The sequence below is a fragment of the Vipera berus genome, assembly GCF_964194415.1.
Source record: "Vipera berus genome assembly, chromosome: 3".
NCBI classification, from domain to species: domain Eukaryota; kingdom Metazoa; phylum Chordata; class Lepidosauria; order Squamata; family Viperidae; genus Vipera; species Vipera berus.
The window spans coordinates 39,349,128-39,360,013 of NC_138204.1; positions in this window are offsets into that span (position 1 = coordinate 39,349,128).

Sequence of the window (10,886 nt, forward strand, 5' to 3'; positions counted from 1 at the left end):
AGGCAGACAAGCAGAAGTGAACAAAGAAAAGCAATGAGGCACCTCGGGAGAAGGCAAAGAGAAGCCACACCTTGAGACTGCTGTTTAAAAGGGGAATGTGTGGGAGGTGCTGGTTGCTGAAGGCAACCATTTGAAGAGCTTCTGATATAGTCTCAGTCTGTATTTGTTTAACTCTGTTTTGAACTGTTTCATTTAGTTTTTGCAAATAAATTTGGTTGGCTTAATTCCAACCTATTGAATATAAAAAAGGGGTTGTCCCTGACATTCCAACAGGGCCGGTCGTAGGCTGGAACAGAACATCTTCTGTCTGTCCAATAAAGTGGCTGTTACAGTTCTTACACTATATGTTATATGTTAAAGTTGTGTGCATATCCATTTTGTTGGAAGTTACCAAATATACTTGTCAGACAACTATATACAGCAGACATGTCAAACTCACGACGTCATGTGACGTTGTGCAACGTATCAGAACTTTTTTCCCATTGCCGGCAATGGGGTGGGCACAGTTTTGTCATGATGCGTCCGGCCCGTGGGCCGGCAGTTTGACACCCCTGATATACAGTGTACTTGTCTCAACTTTGGCAACTTTAAGATGTGTGAACTTCAATTTGCAGAATTCACAGGGAATTCTGGGAGTTGAAGTCCACACAACTTAAAGTTGCCAAAGTTGAGAAATCCTGTTATAGATGACTCCTGTTTTTACTTCTTAGGTTACTGGGACTTTTGGTTTACTTAAATGTTTTGGAGGACCTTAGTTGGTTTGTGTATGATGGTGATATTATGTGGTTAAATAGAATGTAGTTATTTCTGAGATGTTTTTGATGTATGGTAGTGTTATCCTTTTCACAGCACCACCATACATGTTAGATGTTGTGTAGGCAGTCTATTTCCATTGTCTGGTGTTCTGGGTTGCTGTAGTGCATTTGTACTTGTTTGATTAGTGTATGCAGTATCTTTCAACAAAATGGATACCCACACAACTTTATCAAAAAGTGATAAACTCAACCCACTACCCCACAACTAACACAAGCTGTGAAAAGGATTGAGAAATCAATGAGCATCCCTGGATCAGCTAAACCGCCCACCAAATCCTTAAGGAAAATCACATTAATCACCTGTATCCCAGAAGAGAAGGGTGACACAAGTGAGTTGGAAGGCAATCAGGTATGATATGTCTACAGTAACAAATTGATGCTAATAACTTTCACTAACATATTATGTTGCAATCACCCCAAGACAAAAACCAGATCTACTGTGTGGCTGCCCATATGAGTCAGGCCACTGATGGCTTTGGACAGGCGGCCCATACTTGTCTTGGAGACCTCAAACTCCTGAGCTGCCTAAGATTAAAAGTCACTAGACAGGAGATTAAAATCCCAAGCACCAATAGCTTCGGGGCCTCCATTACTGGTCCAATGACAGAATCCATCAGGTCAGGCAGGCAGGATGCTGGACGATGGTATACTAGTAGCAATTTTCCAGAATGGATGTTTCTGATATTTATTAAACCATTCTCCACCTCTACTATACTTCAAAGTTAGCCGCTTCGGAGTTCATATGTTTTCAGCATCCCATGGCACAAGATATAGACTTCCTCTTTCCTTTACAAAGAAGACATTTTTAAAAAGGAACATACACCTTCCTCTTGATTGTTGCAAATGGGGATGTAAATGCAAGGGGAAAACCTGAAATTTGCAGAGAAATCTCAGGAGCCTTTCTTTCACATTAAAACCAGTTCAGCAAAACTTGTGAAATATGTGAAGAAACTTTGCACCATGGTGTCAGTCTTGCAAGTGAGCTAACAAACCATGTAGGATTTCTCTCTGGGCAGAGTGAACAAAACTCAGGTTGGAATGGTGCAGGGGATGGGCATGGCAAGTAGTGTTATAGTGAGAAGAAAAAAGACCACAAACAGCAGAAAGAACAAACTGATTCAAGCATTCCATCTGCCACAAAAAAAGGAGGAAAAAATGACCTGCTTTTGACGATGGGGCAAGAACCAGTGCGTGGCAATATATTATGGTGACAAGTGACAGGTAGCAAAAGTACGACAAATTGTTCCATGATAGAGCTGAATAATTATGAAGACACAAACATCCCAACCAATTTAGTTAGACAGAATGATCAATCCAGTGTTTTTCAGACTTGGCAACTATGACATGTGGACTTCACATGGCCAGGTTTAAGGAACACTGAATCAATCCACCTTTGCTTTGGCTAAAGCAGCCTCACTTCATCTGACAATGCACTTTCAGAAATAGGCCAAAGTTAAAACTTTCCATGCTGTGCTATCTTTACACTACAACCTCTGCAAATGAGTAAAAGCAGGCAGTAAGGAGGCCATATAAATAGAGATCAAGACAAGGCCCAGCACTGCAGGTACTGGAATACTGATTGCTATTTAGTAAACTCAGCGCAATTTTAGCTCCTTGTTGTCTCATTAAAAAGTCTTTTGAAGCCCAGCAGCCATCCTGGCGGCTTGCTTACATTTGCACATAGGCATGTTAATTAGCAGCACTGTGGAATTCACAAGTACTTATGCAACATAACCCTGACCCTTGAGTAAGAGAAATGGTATATGAGCATTAATGTTACCATTCAATCCTAGTTTGGTCTTAAATGGAAATTAAAGCATAGAGCACGGGTGTCAAACTCGCGATGTCACGTGACATGTTGTGACGTATCATGACTTTTTTCCCTATGGTGTGGGCACGGTTTTGGTGTGACACATCCAGTCCATGGGCCGGCAGTTTGACACCCCTGGCATAGAGTCTTACCAAGCATTGGAAATATAAATAGATGGATACTTAAGCTTCATTGAAGCAGCCAGCCCATCAGACTTCAGTTACATACAGTGTAAGACCTCTGTGACCACAGATGATGTGGTCTGCAGGCCAGGTAGATGTAATACCCTCACTTCAGATCCTTGGGGAAAACTAAGAATTGTGTGTAGGCAAGTAAACAAAGCAGGCATAATGAAGGTTTTTCTATGATTTGGAAAAATAGCTTTTTAAAAAAAATGAAAATAAACATTATATCAAACCTCTAGTGGGGCTTCCATTAGAATTCTTGCATACTTCACAATGTTAAGACCCCTTTTCACTGAATTTTGACAATAGGGATCAGAGACTGTTCCTCCTGGGGGTCGCAAAAAGAGAATTATGGGCTGCATGCTGTATTATCCACTCCTCAGCAATTGGAAAACAATATTCTCATTCAAGGTAAGAGTCAAATTAAATGATACCTATTTAATCCCCCTCCCCCTTTCATATATTTCTCTGTCCATCACCAGTAACATAAGAGCCATGTGGGAATGGAACCCCTTGCATCAAACGTATGGCTGCCAAACAAGGTCACCTGTTACTGTTTAGCTTTATTTTGTAGTGTGATAAAGATTAATTTCTCATTCTACAAAGGAGAAACACATTAATAGTGGCACTCATACCTTTGTGGGGGGCCTCAGTAGAGTGATTTTATAATGGCATTCAGAAAGGTGTTCTTCAATGTAATTTCTGTCCACTTCACAGTCCAGGTTGATATTGTTGTCATTGTTGTTCTTTCTTCTCCTTCTCCTTTTACTCTTTGCTTACTTTACTTAAGACTGTTTCCCTCCCTTCCTACAAGTCTTCAGAGAGAGAGCTACGCCATTACTGTATATTTGCTGTTTAACTTGTTCTACAGAAATAAGCTATGGATGGATTTTCTCTGTTTGTGCACAGAGAAATTCACAAATGCAAATATTCTCAAGGCTGTTCCTCTAATAGTAGAATATTGCTTCATCTCTATCAAACAATTCCCAAATCTCAAATAGGTATGGTATTTTGAAATAAATAGCCTCTCCTTCCATTCCCTGCAGATGTCTTTGGCTGCCCAATCCTATTTCCAAATAACTGTTTCTGACAGCTGTAATCTAAACCATCCTGCCCTGTTTTGCTCTGGGACTCCAGTTCTGTCTGCAGGGGATCATCCAAGTAAATTGCAAAGCAGAGTAAAGCTAAACAATACAAATATCTGTCATCACTCAGTTGAGATATCCACCTTCGCCAAAATAACATTCTGGTCTATAGAAGCAGAAGTGATATAAGCAGCAAAATAAGTTGACTAAATGCCCCAAGGCTACACAAAGTATATTTTACTCAATGTTTTATAACATATTGGGAAGAGACCAAATGACCATTAGTTTTTTTAATGTAGGCGTTGTTTTGCTACCATTCATCTTTTGTGCGAATTGTCACTTGAGAGTAGCAGGGCAGCAAGCTGAAAAATGCAGGTGGTAACTATTGCAGTCACTAGCATCTCTGAATAACCACAGCAGGAAATCAACTCATCTATTTTGTAATTCAGCCTTCCTCAACCCTGAGCCCTCTGGAAATGCAAGATTTCAAGATCCATCATTTCTATTCAGCATTTGGTTTGGGAAGTTTGGAAGTTGAAGTCGAACATATCTGGAAAGCAGTAAACTGGGAAGATTGAACTGTGGACAGAGGATCTAGCTTTGATTTCAGAGTACAAATCTTTAAAGTGTGCTTCCAAAGTTTAAGGAATGGGCGGCACAGTGGTATATTAGTTTTGGAAGCCCTACATACACATGGGCCTGAATTAATATTGTATATGGGTACTTGCAAAATGATATGTTATATATTTAAAATAAAAAACAAGTAGAACCTAAATTAAAATGAAAATATATCTAGAAGAAATATATTGAATACCACACCTATGTTTATTTTTTTAAGAGATGCCCTTTTCTTGCCAGTGAGAGACAATCTGGTTTTATGTTTGAAGTGCTATTTTCCTTGCTTTTTGACTTGCAAACATTGCTGTCACTTGTAAGAGAGCATTGCCACTTTCAACTGCAATTCTTGGCAACCCAGTCAATCATTCCTGACTTTCAACAAAAAGATCCACCGCTATGTGAGCATCTCTACTTCTAGAAGTAATATCTTCATGCTTAAAGGTAAAGGTAAAGGTTCCCCCGCACATGCGTGCTAGTCGTTTCCAACTCTAGGGGCTGGTGCTCATCTCTGTTTCAAAGCCAAAGAGCCAGCGCTTGTCTGAAGATGTCTCCGTGGTCATGTGGCCGGACCATAGTGGTCCCTATTTTTCTACTTGCATTTTTATGTGCTTTCGAACTGCTAGGTTGGCAGAAGCTGAGATGAGTAACAGGCGCTCACTCTGTTACGCAGCACTCAGGATTTGACCCGCCAAACTGCCGACCATCTGATCGACAAGCTCAGTGGCCTAACCCACTGAGCCACCGCGTCCCTTATTATTTTCATGCTTATTTATCCCTAGTTTGGTTTCCTATCCTTCAGTCGATTACCTACAACCAGCTGGAGTCCTGCAGGTGATATCAACAGAAAAGTGGTAATATCACAAGAAGAGCCCAGTGGTTTTGGTCCATGTTAATGTTTTAAAGCTGGGAATGGGAAAGGAAAAACTACTCCATTTTTCCCCTTAAAAATCTCCATATCCCACTCCAAAACTCAAAATTAGTAAAAAAAAAAGTTTTTGAGGATATGACTTTGACTCTTTTGAGAAGAGGATCATTAAAAATGGAAAAGTGTATTTCACCTCCTACATTTTTTAAAAAAAAATTACATCACCAAAACATGGCCCTGTGGTCATCAGAAGTTATGTTAGACTGAATATGATCCGTGGCCTCTTGATCTAGAATATATTCAGATTGTCTCCGGAAAACTGGTGCTAAGTATACCTACCTAGCTTAATTTATGTAAGATGTATGCACTTCACTACAATGAACACTTCATGTCCAGGATACTGCCAGAGAATATGCTAATTTCTATCTGAATAGTTAGAAGGCCCTTATGCTGTCTTTTTCCTCTAAAAAAATTGCAAGAAGTGACAAAAAAGCAGGTGAATTACAAATAAGATACATGATATCTGGATGTACCTTTTCCCCTATGAATAGAAAAGAACTATTTGCATGATAAAAATTATTTATGAGGGCATCCACACACAACAAATGCTTTTCTATGTGGAAAAGTTTTTCTAATAGTTAGCTTTTTAAAAAATAAGTGGCAGTCTATTTTTTAAAAATAGTACAGTTTGCATGTAGAGTAGCTGTAGGTACATGACTATTCTCTTTCTCTGTCTCAGGCACAAATATGTAGCACTGACCTACTTACAGCCTGAGAGCAGGGAGAGAAAAGAGGGAGACAAAAAGTTTGTGATAAAAATACTTGCTGTCTGGGGAATTCTGGGAGTTCAAGTCAACACATCTTAAATTTGCCAAGTTTGAAAAACACTGAATTAAGCTGTAAAATAGTTTGCTCAACTTTGTCTTAATATGATTGAAATTCCAAGTCATTGTGGATAATAAAATAAAATTACTGCATGCATACATTTATATGAGCAATAAGTAATATTAATAACACCAACAAATCATTACAGCTAATAATGTCATGTGTGAACCCAGCCTCTATCAAACTTTTGTGGTGCTGAGTTCCAACAGAATACTCTGGTCTGTCTAATTCTTCATCCTAAGATTGCAGGAATGATGAACGATAGTAGGGGCTTATCTTCTTATAACACCACCATTCTCCTACTTAGATGGAGATCTTTTTTCCTTTATTCATCCTTTCATACCTTCAGGGACCATGAATCACCTTCCTTGCTAAGAATTTTTCCTCTTTAGTCACTTGCAGTGGGTGACAGAAAACTGCTAAAACAGCTATTAAATGCAGGGGAAATAGAGATCTACAGAATGTTCTGCCACTGACCAAAATAACATGATAACTATCTAGCTATCTATAGAAAGAGAAAATAAAAAAGAAAGATTGGACATAATGGGCCTTTAACTTACTGCTCTCAGAAAGCTTGAAAGGTTTGTAAGAGATTTGGAAATAGACCTGTTAAATACTTATTTCAGGGCTTATCCAAATAATATTTTGGTAATTAGAAGCTGATAGTTCTTACTTTTTATGGATTGGTAAACACCATTTTGCATACCTCAGGGCAGACTAAATGTAGCTGGGAAGATCTGCCTACATTATCTGTGATGAATTTGAGGATCCAGAGACCCACTTTACCCAGTAGAAAAGATCAATATGAAATATTGGAAATGGGTGGATGCTGGGCTGCTCTGCTCCAAGAGAGAAATTATTAATCATCTGGGAAACATATGGGCAAAACTCTCAAATAGATATATTTCAGTTTTTTCCTGTCATTTATTATCTGATCAATTTTCCTCAGCAAAATGGATAAGCCAGTTTTTGGTGATATCCACACTCTCTTTGGAAAAAAAACTGGAGTCTAATTGGCATTTTTTCAGACTAATACACCTTATTAAAAGGCTTACACTCTGATAAAGCTAACTGCAGCTTGGGGGAAGGTATGCTTTTTAATAAAGCAGGTTAAGTTTGAAAAGGCACTAATCAGACTGCTCCTAATTTTGGCTGTTATGACTCCCCTCCTACAACATTTCAGAAAAAAAAAAACCAATTCAAGGCACCTTAATAACTGAGTCTTCTAATGCACATACCATTAACGCCCATGTCAAACACTTCAAAACTTTTTTAGCCAATAATTCACGGGTGTCAAACTCACTGGGTCACGTAACGTGTGACAACATATCACAACCTTTTTTTGCATTGCTGGAGCTGGGGTGGGTGCGTCCTCCGTATGATGCAACCAGCCTATGGGCCAGCAGTTTGACACCCCTGAATAATTGGTTCTATTTGCATCCCAAGCTTTGTAATGACATGATATTGTTTGCTTAAAATAAGGATAGTAACAATCCCACTGTGTTCATCCTTTATTATAACAGTACCAAAAATCTGCTTATTTCTATGATAAAACTTGTAAAGCTTGCCTTTAATGTAAAAATCAAAGCCACAATTTATTAGATCTAACTAGGGTCAAGTGGGACATAATATGGGAGAATTGTGATGGGATTATCACAGATCTTCTGAAATTTTTTTTAAAAAGTAACCTGTAGAGGTTTGGATGGAGGCAATAATTTTAAAAGAAAACAGCTTTACATGTGAAATTACCTTACATTAGACTCTCTCCTCCATAATCTGCATTTAAGCAAGAAAAAAAATTGAAAAAGCAGTGACAGTCACACTTCTGGCCACTAGGTGGCAGCATATAGCAAGACTGGAAGTAAAAGTCTGTCTGCAGAAAAATGTTAATTGTGGTGTCTGCAGAACTGGCTGTATTTTGCACACTATGCTAGCCCACGCTAAAAAGCAATTGGTAATTTGTTACCAAGTGTGCCATTGGAACCCAGCCATTTCTTATATTATGTAAGGCAGGCTGTCACATTAAGGCATAATGTGCTTGACTGGTTTCGATGTAGCGTGTTATGAATACAAAAACTATATTTTATTTATTTGAATGTAAGGTTTATTGCATAATGTGCATTCCGCTACTAGGTCCTTCCAGATGAGGCATTTGTTTTGAAACTTCTCTATTTTTTCCCCCAGATAATTTTACAAGAGGGTCAGATATCCTCACCTCCCACTTGTAATTTGCTCCATTTTTCTTTCCAGGAGGAAAATATATTAAGGGTGGAATGGCTATCTATGGTAGTAGTGGGAGTCTTCACGTGGAAGTACCTTCTGTTTTAGAGGGAAGTGGTAGCAACAAGATTGCTAACATTTGAACTTTTTACCTCAGTAGTTTAAGTGCAAGGAAATAGGATAGCTTTCATTTTGACTCTACTAGTCCAAGAACAAGGAAGTACAGTATGTGCATTACGCCATTCACTTGGAGATGAGAGAAAGGACCTATTAGGAACTGTTCCAACTGTTCAACTCCTTTAGCTCCTAAAGAAAAAGTAGTCTCAGCCATATCAAATATGAACAGTCATTCTTACTGCAGTTTTTTGCCTTCTCTCTCCTCATCCCTTTCTACACTCACTTGAATCAGTAACAAAAGAAACATGCACAGGGACTTTTAGTGAGGGGAGTTTAAGTATTTGAGGAAACTATTTTAAGTAGTTGAAGAAACTTCGTGGCAGGGCTCTTTAAATGGTGTAAAAATCTAATTAACAGAGTGATTGTGTCCCTAGCTTGCATCTATTAGAAGACCATCCCTAATAATCTCTTTTTTCTACCATGTCTGCATGATGTTGTCTCTACCATACCCGCAGCTCAGCCCCATTCAGTGGTGGGATTCGGCCGGTTTGCACCACTTCAGCAGAACCGGTAGCTAATTTTTTGTTGCCCAGGCCCAGAATGGACTTCCGGAAGCAGCATCCATACAGAGAAACTGTTGTTCACATATTTGAATCCTACCACTGCCCCCATACCAAGAGTGTCTGAACTGTTAAGTTATCCCTAGCTGTTGGGATGTTCCCCCTGAAGCTTGCAGCAAACTGCTTGAGTGGTTTATAAAAATAATAAAGGCAAGATTAAAAAATAATTAAATTAAAAAATGTAAAATGTGACACCCTTGGCTAAATATTCTGTCTGTGGCACAGTCAAGTTATCCACAAAGCATGGCATGCATTAGCCATTTCAGACTGGTGCACACCCTTCCTCTTCACAGGCACTCTCTTATGCCACCATTTTTGCTGGGCAGATGTGCTAATGGCTACCTTGTACAGGAACTTCCTATCACCCACTAAACAGCTGCTTGGTGGGATGGGGGGAGACCATGCCAGTTTTCAACATGGGTTTAGAGGTTTACCTGAGTCCGGCAAGGCTGTATATACTGTGGCCCTGCCTGTTTAACTTATATGCAGAGCACATCATGAGAAAGGCAGGGCTAGATGAATCAAAAGTAGGAATTAAGATTGCTGGGAGAAATATCAACAACCTAAGACAGGGGTAGGCAACCTTGGCTCTTTTATGAGTCATGGACTTCAACTCCCAGAATTCCTGAGCCAGCTGAAGTCCATGACTCATAAAAGAGCCAAGGTTGCCTACCCCTGACATAAGATATGCAGATGATACCACTCTAATGGCAGAAAGTGAAGAGGAACTAAAGAGCCTCTTGTTGCGAGTGAAGAAGGAGAGTTGTTGTTAGTTGCGAAGTTGTGTCTGACCCATCGCAAACCCATGGACAACGTTCCTCCAGGCCTTCCTGTCCTCTACCATCTTCTGGAGTCCATTTAGGGTCACGCCTACTGCTTCAGTGACTCCATTCAGCCACGTCATTCTCTGTCTTCCCCTTCTACTCTTGCCCTCAACCTTTCCCAGCATTAGGCTTTTCTCCAGTGAGTCCTTCCTTCTCATTAGGTGGCCAAAGTATTTGAGTTTCAGCTTCAGGATCTGGCCTTCTAAAGAGCAGTCAGGGTTGATCTCCTCTAGGACTGACTGGTTTGATCGCCTACCAGTCCAAGGAACTTGCAGGAGTCTTCTCCAGCACCATAGTTCAAAGGCTTCAATTCTTTGGTGCTCAGCCTTTCTTATGGTCCAACTTTCACAGCCATACATTGCAACTGGGAAGACCATAGCCTTGACTATACGCACTTTTGTTGACAGGGTGATGTCTCTGCTTTTTAGTGTGCTGTCTAGATTTGTCATGGCTTTCCTCCCCAGGAGCGTCTTTTAATTTCTTGGCTGCAGTCCCCATCTGTGGTGATCTTGGAGCCCAGGAAAATAAAATCTGTCACTACCTCCATTTCTTCCCCATCTAGTTGCCAGGAATTGAGAGGGCCGGATGCCATGATCTTGGTTTTCTTAATGTTTAATTTCAACCGTACTTTTGCACTCTCCTTCACTCGCAACAAGAGGCTCTTTAGTTCCTCTTCACTTTCTGCCATTAGAGCAGTATCATCTGCATATCTTAGGTTGTTGATATTTCTCCCGGCAATCTTAATTCCAACTTTTGATTCATCTAGCCCTGCCTTTCTCATGATGTGCTCTGCATATAAGTTAAGCAAGCAGGGTGACAGTATACAGCCTTGCCAGACTCCT